The sequence below is a fragment of the Alligator mississippiensis genome, chromosome 1 (assembly GCF_030867095.1).
Source record: "Alligator mississippiensis isolate rAllMis1 chromosome 1, rAllMis1, whole genome shotgun sequence".
NCBI classification, from domain to species: Eukaryota; Metazoa; Chordata; order Crocodylia; family Alligatoridae; genus Alligator; species Alligator mississippiensis.
The window spans coordinates 244,403,560-244,415,112 of NC_081824.1; the positions used below are offsets into that span (position 1 = coordinate 244,403,560).

At 45.4% G+C, this 11,553-nt stretch overlaps 1 protein-coding gene across 2 annotated transcripts in view; it reads right to left on the bottom strand.

Annotated features, from left to right (window-relative positions):
* TMEM45A (transmembrane protein 45A) overlaps nt 1-11,050 on the bottom strand; it is a 32,046-nt gene extending 20,996 nt beyond the window's left edge. Inside the window, exon 1 of one of the 2 annotated variants that reach the window (XM_019476265.2) lies at nt 10,882-11,050. The gene's annotated coding sequence lies outside the window, so the exon portion shown is untranslated. The remainder of the gene's footprint in view (nt 1-10,881) is intronic. The other variant, XM_006258340.4, reaches the window with a different exon arrangement.
* Nucleotides 11,051-11,553: the final 503 nt, after the last annotated feature.

The following is an 11,553-nucleotide window of genomic DNA, read 5'->3' on the forward strand; positions in this document are numbered from 1 at the left end:
GGGCAGTTCCCATTCCCTCAGCATTAAAGTATCCAGGCGGTGTTCCCCTCAGGGAGGATGCCCGATGCCTGTGGCTCAGATCCCTGAGGCCAGGGACTGAAGCTCCAGGTGTGGTCGGCATCCTGGTGGTGGGCCAGATTATTGGAGCCAACACGGGACCCACAGTGGAGGGTTCAACACCCTGTCTAAATGCCCAAGTGGTTGGCGAGTGGATGGGGTATAGGGGAAGCGGAGCCCTGAGGAACACTGCAGCATACCAGTGAGTACCCCATCTTCGGGTTAAGAGGGGAAGAACCACCTCCTTCTTTACATATTCCATCAAGTTGTGGCAGGTGAGTTGGGGGACCCTGACCATGGGGTGGGGCTATACTCACAGTCCTGACTCAGGGCATGACATACACACACATCTTAGCAGCATTTCATTTTTCCACCACTAATATATTAGTGGCATTTCATTTTAATCATGGAAAAAATGTGCATTTTGGGTTACTTCTTTTAATCCAAAAATTGGGGATTTTTTATTTTTTTTTTTAAATCAAAGTAAACCAGGATTCTTGGAGATAAGACTATGCTCCCAGCACCATGCTCCTATGCTTCCCTGCCATGGGAGTCCTTGTCTGTCTGGGGCAAGGAAAAAAGGCCTGGGGCAGCAGGGAAGGGGGAGAGGTTGGCTGGAGTCTAAGACAGAGGCCAAGACCTGGGGAAGTGAGAGGGAAGGCTGATGAAAACAAACAAAAACATTAGTTATTTTTAGTTAATTGGATAATTAATGAGGGGGAGGGGGGTTAAACCTATGTTTATTGCAATGATTGGGTAATTAATATTTTTTTTGCCATTGATAGAAAGTACACAAAGAAATAAGAATGCCTGACATTTATTTCTGAAACGTTCTGCATTTACAAATACAATTTTGACACTAAGGGCACTGACAGAAGTTATGTTGTCATACAACTGCTCCTCCAAAAGCACTTGTCATGGGATGGGGTCCCCAGGGATGGCTGTGATACTCCTAGGGCTCCTTGACCATGCCAATCCTGCCCAATGGGCACCTTCTTTCTCGTCCGCCACATCTTGCTGGTAATTTTTAGAATCCTGTGGATTCTTGGACCCCTTTTCCATCCCGCTTCAAAATGGATGCCTCATGGGACACCCTCAGCCTGATGGGCTAGATGCGTGGCTCCACCCCTTTACCATGCCCCAAGCCTCGCAAATGGGATTTAAACGTTGTTTCCCCTGGGGCCTTGCTACAGCTCAACCTCTTGTCCTCATTGGGCTCTCCACAGCCCAGTCTCTGCACCCCCCACTGGTGCTGGACTCTGTTCACCCTCTTTGGCAGTGTGCCCTCTGGTGCTGGGGTCTGTTCACCCCCTTTGGCAGTGTGCCCCTTGGCACTGGGGTCCCCATACCATAGTGGGCCCCCAATGAGGCCTCCTCCTTCCCCAACTGTCATAGCCAGAACCAGAGCGGTTACTATCATGAGCAATAAATACATGCTCTTGGAGACATCCAGGCAATTGTCTAGCAGTTAAGATTAGCTAATACAAAGCTTGCAAGTTTGCAACCTGCAAGTGGAATTTATCTGTCACAATTTAACCAAAGTGTTGAATCTAACTGTTTGCACTGATCATGGTCCCCAAAAATAAGCAGGACTACAAGATTAGCTGATCTAACAGGTTTTTTAAAGGTCAGCCATAACAAGATCTGACCACCTAATATAATTAGCACATTCCAAGGTGTCGGGGCCGAGGGGCTGTGGCCAGCAGCCCAGGCACATGGGCCAGGGAAAGTTGGCACGGCGAACTAGAATTAGGCACTGACGCGTGGAGGTTGATTAAAGATTATTTTACTTACACCGTAGATGGTTGCGGTGCAGGCAGGAAAACTTGCTTGCATTGCAGTTACAGATAAACACACGTGGAGTTTGCTAGGCTCTACCGAAGACACACACACACACGGAGTTTGCTAGGCTCCGTAAAACGAACCGGGCAGAGCTCTGGATACCAAAATGAGAGTCCGAAAGGTGACTCTCGACGAGTGCGCAGGGTAGGGGTACGTCGAGGATCGTCCGGTGACAGGGAGAGACTCTTGATGGGTGATCAAACCACTGGTCGGCTCCGAGATATACGCAGAAGTCCACGAGATAATCGTGGACTCCTTGCTGGAATTCTCTCGGATTTCTCCCGGAATTCTCGGAATCGGGGTTCTCAGGATCCTCCTGAGATTCTCGGAGATCTCCGACTTGGGCGGAAACTGCTCAAGCCTCTTATATGGCTAGCAAGCCAATCGCTAGCCGCCATGCGGGGATAATTTAGAAACAGCCAATAATGGGGTACAAATTTGCATGCGAGCGACGGGAACTCCTTTGCACCGGGGTTTTCTCTCTGCAGCTGAGAATTGCACCATGCAAAGAAAGCTCCATGTGGCGGGAAATAATTCTGCAGTGCCAAAGCGCACACACAATCGTTGGGTAATGACACAAGAAATAAGACACCAAGGGGTTGAGCTTGGGCAGAGTAATGCTAATTTCAAATCTCAAAGTAATGTGGTGTAATTTGCTTATTGAGTGAACCTGAGTTCAGGTGGTAACCTTCCATGATAATTTCTAACACCTTTTGATACCATAGGGTAACAGCTATAGGGCAAGATTGTGAGTGGCTCTAAAGCCAACACATTAGCATAAGATAAGGCATAAAGGAACATGCATGTCAAGTGACCAGTTAGAAGGAAGGGACAGAAGGACCATTGCTGTACCAAGCCTGGACCCCGAACTCCCAATGTGAGCGAGGACTGGATCCTGACCAAGGGATCTTCCCGGTGACCCCTCGGACAGTATTGATCGGGGACGCCAGACTTCGCTGGAACAACTTGGCACACACCTGGCATAGAGGGACTGCCGATAAGTTGCCAACCCCATGTAGGAACTCTTTGTCATTCTGTCTGTTAGCTTTTTATTACTGTAGTATCTGTTTGTCACATTAACCTTTCTGTTAACTGTTGTATGCTAAGCTATAAGTAAATTTACCTTTACTTCACTCCTGACTCACCTCCTCAATCCCAAACCCAGCAGCCTAATGGCTGATACACTCACAGCACCTAGCCAGCCTGTGACACCCAATAGCCTCAGGCCAATCCACCGGTATTTATAAACAGCAACTTAAATGTTAGCTCGAGCCATAACATAATATAAGCAGTTCAGGGTGTGCTCTGTCCCTTTAAGGAGTCAAACTTCTTCCAGCACTAAGTGCTTTGTAGGCTAGGGTACCTGTTGAGCTCCTGGAGCCCCATTTGCCCAGGATGCAGCATATCAGGCAGTGCCTGGGCAATTCTTCCCTAGCAGTTCCTTCCCCTTAGCTGCTGCCAGAGAACTAAACCTCTAGTTCCAGCCCTGGGGTTTATATATGCCCAGGGCCCTGCCTTGTCTGGTCAACTGACCAGGTGCAGGTGTAGGCCAATTTGCTTGTTAGCCTGTTGCCATAGTAACCTGCACCTGTGGGCTTCTTTCTCCGGGCAGTTCTGCTCTTAGAGGAGCAGGCACCTTAGTGCCCTGCAACAGCACTATACAGCCATGCTGTAATGTATGTGCACAGCTGCAGAGTGCTTTTAGAGTGGCCAACCATGCATCAAATTAACCCTCATTAAATGAGGGATCAGATGAAGGAGCTCCACTTTAGAAAGCTCCACTTGCGTTCCCCAGGGTTAATCTGTGCATGATCAGGAGTGGGCTGATGCAGCTTATCTCCAGCCCCCAACCTGTCAGCACAAAGGGAGTGGGAGCAAACTGCTGGGTAGGGTTTCCCCAGCCTGGGGTTTGGTTGGATCAGAGCCCCCCCACCAGCTCAAGCCAGGCAAGCCCCAGCCAGCAGCTTGCTCCTGTTCTCCCTTCCTTCCTGCTGACAGCCCCAGGGCTGGGGAAGAGAGGTAGCTCCTCAGCTCTAGGCAGACTCTTCAGGCTCCTAAAAGCAGACTCAGTCCCCCCAGACCCAACAGGGAAACACCTGTTGGGTCAGGGGGAGGGAAGAGAGCTTTAAACTCATGGCACTTTATGTAAAGCCTGTACATCTGTCAGTCCCCAATGTTATAGGAAGTGCAGTTATTTTGAGTATTTTCCAGCAGTTAAAAGATGGCTGATGTTGTAAAGTCATGTTTACATATACAGACCTTTGCAATTCAGAAGTCTTGATCAAAAAACACTTGAAAAGGTGATATATAATGACGAGTACTTTGTTTTTCTTTGATAATTAGTGTTAATCTTCCACTGGGTACAGGAAGGAATATAGGATCAGGTGGAAGACAAGATAGTAATATGAAATGTATGACAGGTTGCCTGTTCTAGGGGTGAGAAATAGGGTAAGTGGAATCTGTTTGAGCAACCAGGGAGGTAAATGCAATTTTTTCAGACAGCTGCAGTGGTAATTTTGAAGAGTACTAACTTAATCCCTTTTTTTAAATAATGTGAAACTCTTTTAATAATGTGAGAGATCATACCCTACCCTGGAGCAGGACCCAAACTACTGTCAAGTCAGAGGATGCACATAGTTCCCTTTCCCTGCACATTCCTTTGCTGTATCACATGACCTGTAATTTCCTGTGTACATCAAACCTTGGTGAATGTTAATAAGGAAAGTGAACCAAAGACCCTTTTAAAAAACAAACCAAAAGACAGAGAATAGTGAAATTCCAAAGCCATTTTCTTCTGTTCCCTACTAAACCATAGGAGTCACCATGAGAAAGTCAGCATTTGCAAAGTTACATAAGTGGTATCCATGTTTCCTGCCCTCTGCTAAAATTATGAAATAACTGTGTGAAAGGAAGAAATAATATTATAATCACCAAAGGGAGGATTTATTAATCAATGCACAAGGTTGAAGCCCTATAACCGTAGTCCAGTGCAACCTCCAGGATGCAGATTCACAACAATACTCATTAAAATCTCAAAATTCCAATGTTGGCACTTAGATAAGAAGCAGTAGTAATTTAAGTATTTTACTCCGTATTTCTGATGTTATACAATACGCAATGATTAAGGTGTTCAAAAAAAATCAATGGGAATTGTGCATTTCAGTATCTCTTACAGGTAGTTAAAGGAAACACTGATCTTGGGTCAAGGATAAGTGAGAGAGATGTTATAGCATCCATTTTCAGAAGCAGTCACTGGACTTGTGATCTTAATAGAGTTGCTTCTTTCCAACTACTGTCTCTAATATTACTCATTTTCCCCATTCAAACCCCTCAATTAGGTCCCAGTTACAATGCCTTCAAAGTCCAGTCACATCTGAAAATTTCATACTGCTTAGTCTTCCTCAGCTTTCAATGACGCCCCTCACTCAGCTCTACCATCTGATATTTGTACCCCATATCCCTCGTTTTGCAAAGTAACTTCAGGCTCCTGAAAGATGTGTCAAGGTCTAGAGGCTTTTTAAAAGAGCCTGTTCTTTTTTCCCTTTGTTGCTGTGTTTGCAAAAAAAAGTAACCTTTAAGATTTATAAAACAATACAGAAATAACTGTTTTGTTAGCTATAGACATTTCCTGCTTATGCCAATGATTGTGTCCATTTTTAACCACATTAGGAAAGTCACACGGATATTTCTAACACCATAGCTAAGATTGATACGCAAGTCAAAGCCCATCCTAAGGGCAATAATGACAGAACATATTATGTTGCGCTATATTAATCAGTTCTATGAACCAGAGAATTACCCTTGCAACTAATTAACAGTACTTTTGAGTGCTTCCTAGAATAGCTCTAAGAAGATAGGGAAGTTGTCAAGAGTGCTCATTTTAAAAAACATGATGGATAGCTTTAATAAGCAGCAAAGACTACTACAGAAAGAAGATCTATTTTTCATGGAACTGTCAAATATGTTCCATGACATGACAAGCAGAAGTGCCAGTAACTAACAACTGACTTAACATTGTGTTAAGTTTTCCTAGGAGTCATCAGCCACTCGTTATATTGGTTTTCTCAATGTAAATACTGCATCTTTTTCCATTAGGTTGCAAAAAAATAAAGGTTGCCCAACTATCAATAGAGAGGTTTTTAAAACTACTTGTATTTAAACATTCCAATACAGTGTGTGAAACAAATGACAGCATCATACCAGTGGGTAAGAACAAGAAAAGCTTAACTACTCATTGTTCAAGTTGAATGAAGTATGAAAGCAAATATTCCAGTGATGTCATCTCTTCACAGAAGCCATCCTTCCACCGTCCTGTGAAGTCATTACCCACACAATTAAATCTTTCCTGAAAACTCAGTTTTCTGATTTCCACTACAAGTTATCAGAGAGAAGTTATTTGAAATATCCCTCATAAAGCACCCTGTGTGTACATGCAGATGGAGTCACTATATAAACCTTATTACGGCAAATATTAGTTCCCTCATTGTCTTGCTCCCTCTTGTCTATCCTTCGAGTTATGACCTATTTGAACTTCAGATTAGGATCTCTTTGAGGAAGAGGCTGACCTCATCCTCTCTGAAGCACTCAGCACACTTTAGGACTATAACATCATTGCTCTTGTAATCTTGGAGTTTACCATATTATTACTCACTTCAAGTTCTTCTTGCAGTCATATTTACTCCTGTTGCAAGGAGGCTCAGTCAGTGCAAACTGCAGCTTTTCTCATCTATGTTTGAGGTTTGCCATAGCACAGCCCTGCCCTAGGCTGGCTGCAAACTGCTAAATAAGGGCTAACCTTGACTACAGTAAGAACCTGAGCTTTCCTTGACCATTCTTCACACTTTGCAGTGTTTTCAGAGAGAGCTCAGGCTCCCCACAATACTGATAATGAACTTGCCAAAGAGCAGTCAGAGAAAGGAGCCACAAGTAAGCCCCCCAAACATACCTTAGATTTATCAAGAAAGGTTGCACTTCAGTCTTGCTAAATTCTTGTCATTAAGTCACATGTCTTGCAACATTTGGTGTTTCTCATTAAACCTGCCTCGCTCCTGGAGACATCCAATTTATGCAAGCATATTAGCTTTCATATTTTAAAATGCTTTTACCCCTCATGGTTGCGAACTGAAACTAGAAGACACGAACCCTAACAGCACAAAAGCCCCAAACAAAAGATCCAAGATGCACATTAAAGTCCCATGGTTTTGTAGCATTTAACTCTTGGGATTTGAATCTTTGGGGCTGGCAATTCTGTACTGCAGCCTGGAAGAGGGAAATGGAAGAGCAGGGGATTGCGTCATAGCTGTGCACAGCATAGCACAGCAAAGCACTCGTGACCCAAGGGCAGGCTCAGGGGCCTCGCACATTCCCATTCCCATTCCCTTCCGTGGCTCTCACACCTTACTATTGGAAGTCTTCTACAGCAGGGCATCAGCACACTCTGCACTGTGCTTGTCATGAACCTGACTGAGGCACAGTGCCTCCAGCAGGCAATACTTGGAGGAGGTGGCTGCCAAAAGCAGAAAGGAACATAGGAATAGGAGAAGATGAAAGCAGTTGTAGTATTGCAGAGTAGGCCTACGCAGGTCACAAAACCAGTAATGAATAAGTGGACAATATTGCTCTTAAATAAGCTCTCATAAAATAACAAATGGACCCAAGAACCAAGGATATTTCTCAAATCACACATCTCTTTGTAATTATTAGAGGACATTTGGGAAAGCTGTGGTGGTATCAACAGTCCTGATCCTCAAGGGAAATTTACACAACACATCCCAGAGAGGAGCCTATGAGCTCCATTTCATCAACCTGCTGGATACTAGAGATCATGGACTAAACATAGACTTTGGATTTTTGATACATTACAATCTGCCTAGCAACTGACTCCCCAGCCCAGCCCCTGGCTTCTTTACTTTTCATTCCATCCAGGAAGAGCACACACCAACTGCTGCAGCTTCCTTAGCCTGACAAAGGGTTTTTGAACCCGAAAGCTTGCTTAATAACTATTCTCCAACCATTTAGGTTGGTCTAATAAAAGATATCAAATTCACCCAAGGAACCTTGTCTGTGGTATCAACAGTAAATTTTAAAAAATTTCCACAATGAATGGCTAGACCAGTGATTCTCAACCAGGGTGTCACAATACGTGCAGATCCTTTGGAGTGCAAGGTCTGAGGAGATGAACAGATACAATGTTCAGGCTTGTCCCTGCCTGGCTGACACCCCCCCTCCCAAATGCCCAGCCCCTCTGCAAAGAGATAAAACTAATTTATATGTTACAGTGTTTTTGAAATTGGGTGCCATTCCATTGACAAAAGTTATGAAGGGATGGCTTGAGTGATGTAGAATATTAGAGGCCACCATTCTGAAGTCTGTCAGCAGTTAAAGCTCCTGCTGAAAAGGGTGAGAATAGTGCCTATGAACTAGCCACAGGATCAAGAGCAAACATCAACAAGGAAGAAGTAAGCCATGTTCTCCTCCAAGACAGAGCATGACTAGCTTTAACAGCTCTAGAAATGTCTTAACTTTGAAGCCAGAGACAGCAACAGAAAGAAAAATATTACAAAGTATCCTAACCCTGGCTTAGTGACAACAGATGCTTCAATCAAGTTACAAGAGAAGGACCTCAGAGGGAAAAATGAGAAAAACTACAGGTACAATAACCTGAATAATTTGCTAGGCTACACACTTCCTGAAATGTAGAAAGCAGTATACAAGAACTGGCCCAGCATCTTGATTAAATAATTAGCATACTTCTGGACTTACTTAATGCTTTTTCTTGCTATCTAGTGGAAAGAAAAGGACTAGTATTCTAAGGTTCAACTGTACTGCCAAATAGCAAAGAATGAAAATGGTATCCTCTTCTTTGCTCTATAAAAACTAACTGCTTTTATAAAGGAATTTGTTCAATAACCAGGACCACTGAAGCTTTGCCCAATTCAACAAACATCTGGGAAGGGAAGAAGGTAAAAATGTCTACTGCTTATTGAAATGTGGTAAAATGTCTTACTGAATGTGGTAAAAGGAAACAGGAGTCAAGCCACAGTTCTACTGAGATCAACAGGAGTTTTGCAATTGACAAATCTTAGTCCAACCCTATCTTAAGGCTAATGAACAGAGAAGGCCCCTTTGGTGCCACTGATCTGGTTACTTGCTGCTCTAGGTGAGAGGACAGTAACAAACATCCAGTGCCCAAGAAAAGACAGAAAACAGCAAACACAGGAAAATTTACCTAAACATGGCTGTAGTCACTCTTTACCGCTCAGAAAGGCAATCCTTCTGCAACAGTGATTTTCCTTGTTTTAGAGCCACCTTTTCCACAAACAAGTGAGATCTAATTTTAACCAGCTCCATTTTCACAGGTTAAATATTGGAAAAGCCTATATAAGAAACACTGAACAGAACAAAGATTTACAGGGCATGTGGATAAACTCTAGGAAAGAAAAGTTCAGTGCAAATGATCAATCTTCACTGAAAAAAGACACCAAGTCCTGGCTAGAAAGTATGACCTGTCAGACTTAAAACATATGCAATTACTTAATAAACCTACAAAAGTAGTTATGTAGGATCATACAAGCAAATGCTAGCTGGTTTGTTCTCCCCCAAAAGCAGAGCAGGAGGAAGTCACAAGTGATACAGCAGATGCTTCAATGTGAAAGGCACATCTGATGTGCAAGTCCTTAGTAGAGGATACCAGTGTTATTTAGACGTTTTATTTACTGTTAGCCACCCTGAATCTTTGTTGGAAAGGACAATATATGAATTAAATACATAAATAATAAAAAAAAGAAAGATACAATACTTGATATATAACAAGTGATAGGTATGCAAAGACAAAGTGAGCATCCACATTCCAGTACAGACATGTAAAGCTTAACGCACTTCTATTTCTGTCCTTGTGCAATAAAGTTCCAGCTTCTGAAAATTCTAAAAGGCAGCTACCAAAAAGATAATTAAAGGACTGGAGCACACAATAATGAACATGGCAACCTTCAGGATTATCAGGAGGAGGAGAATGTATGTGATTTCAGAAAGGAAAATGGTATGTTTCCAAGGATTTTTAAACGTTTTCCCGACATTATTTCAGTATACAGCAAAATGAGGAGTCTGTCTCGATTTGGGGGTTCTCATGCTTGGTTAGTTTCCATCCAGGAAGAGCACACACCAACTGCTGAAACTTCCTTAGCCTGATGAAGGTTTTTTGAACCCAAAAGCTTGCTTAATAAATATTCTTCAACTATTTGGGTTGGTCTAATAAAAGATATCAAATTCACCCAAGGAATCTTGTCTACCTAGTTAGAGGATGAATTCAGTTCCAATTCAGTTGCTTTTTCACTCAGAAATTTAAAACTAACCTTAAGTTTCCTGAGACACCCAAAAATAAGGGAGAAAAGCAAGCTATACAAAAAACTGTACAAACGTGTTTTATTCACACTCGTAATTTTTCCAGGCATCTCCACGTCACAATTTGGAATAGCTAATCTAAATGATTTCCAGTCCCCCAAAACGAGAAAGAATCGCCCGCCCTTTGGGTGGAGGAGTCCAGTACACCGATGAGTTTAGATCGGTGATTCTCAACCAGGATGTCCCAGCACCCCGGGGTGCCAATATCTTTTCAAGATGCCACAAAACCTTAGCCCTGATCAGCTTGCAAGATAAACCTGCAGGTTGCAAACAGACATTCATAGTTGTGGTCTTTCCGAGTTGCCTGAAACAGAAAAACGACTCTATTATGCGTCTGCCGGCAAAAAAAACAAACAAAAACGAGTGCAAACTCAGAGCTGGCATTTTCCAAGGGGCGCCTCGGGTCTCTCAAGGTTGAGAAGCAGTGCTGGAGCCAAGCCCCTCCACACTTCGAGGTGTCTGCGGGCCCCTCAACCTTTCCAAGAGCCAGGCTCCGCGCAAACGCGAAGTGTCACAGACTCGCCAAGGGAGCCGAGGGCGCTCCCACGCCCAGGGAGCCAGCAACTCAGACGCTTCTCTTACCCCGTGGTAGGGAGGGAGCCGGGGGCAGGACAAGCCCCCTCCCGGTCCCCGGCTGGTCTGTGGGGCGCCCTGCTCGCCGTCTGCCCCGCGCTGCTGCGGCCGGAGCGCGGCTCCTTCAAGCCATGCCGCGCACGCCCTGCCGCACTCGCCCCCTCCCGCTCTCCACCGCCGCCCAGATGTGCCGCAGCTGGCCCCGCCCCGCCTCCCATTGGCGGCCCGGCCCCGCCGCGCCTCCGCACTGGCTCCGGCCGCAGTCAGTCCCAGCAGCTGCGGCCCCCACATGCGGCCGGCGAGGGCGGTGTGATGTGGCACTGAGCGGCGGGGCAGGAGGGAGGGTCCGGGGCCAGAGGGGCCCTGCTGGCCGTGCGGAGCCGCTGGCTTTCCGCCTTGCCTCGGCCACAGCAAGGCGGGGCCCAGGGGGCGCTGCGAGCCGCCGCCGGGACACGTCCCGCACGCATCCCGCCTTGGAAGCCAGCGCGGGCTTCCCTCCCCGAGGCACCGACGGCCAGCGCCGGGCCACCCCGCGCCCCTGCAGGGCCTTCCGCCCCGCTCCTCTAGCTCTCCGGGCGCGGAGGGCGGCTTGCTTCCACCCGCCGCCTTCTTAGGGGTATCCCTTTCAGAAAGTCAAAAAAGGGTCAGAGGGAAAGGCTTGCTGGCTATTACTCTCTCGCC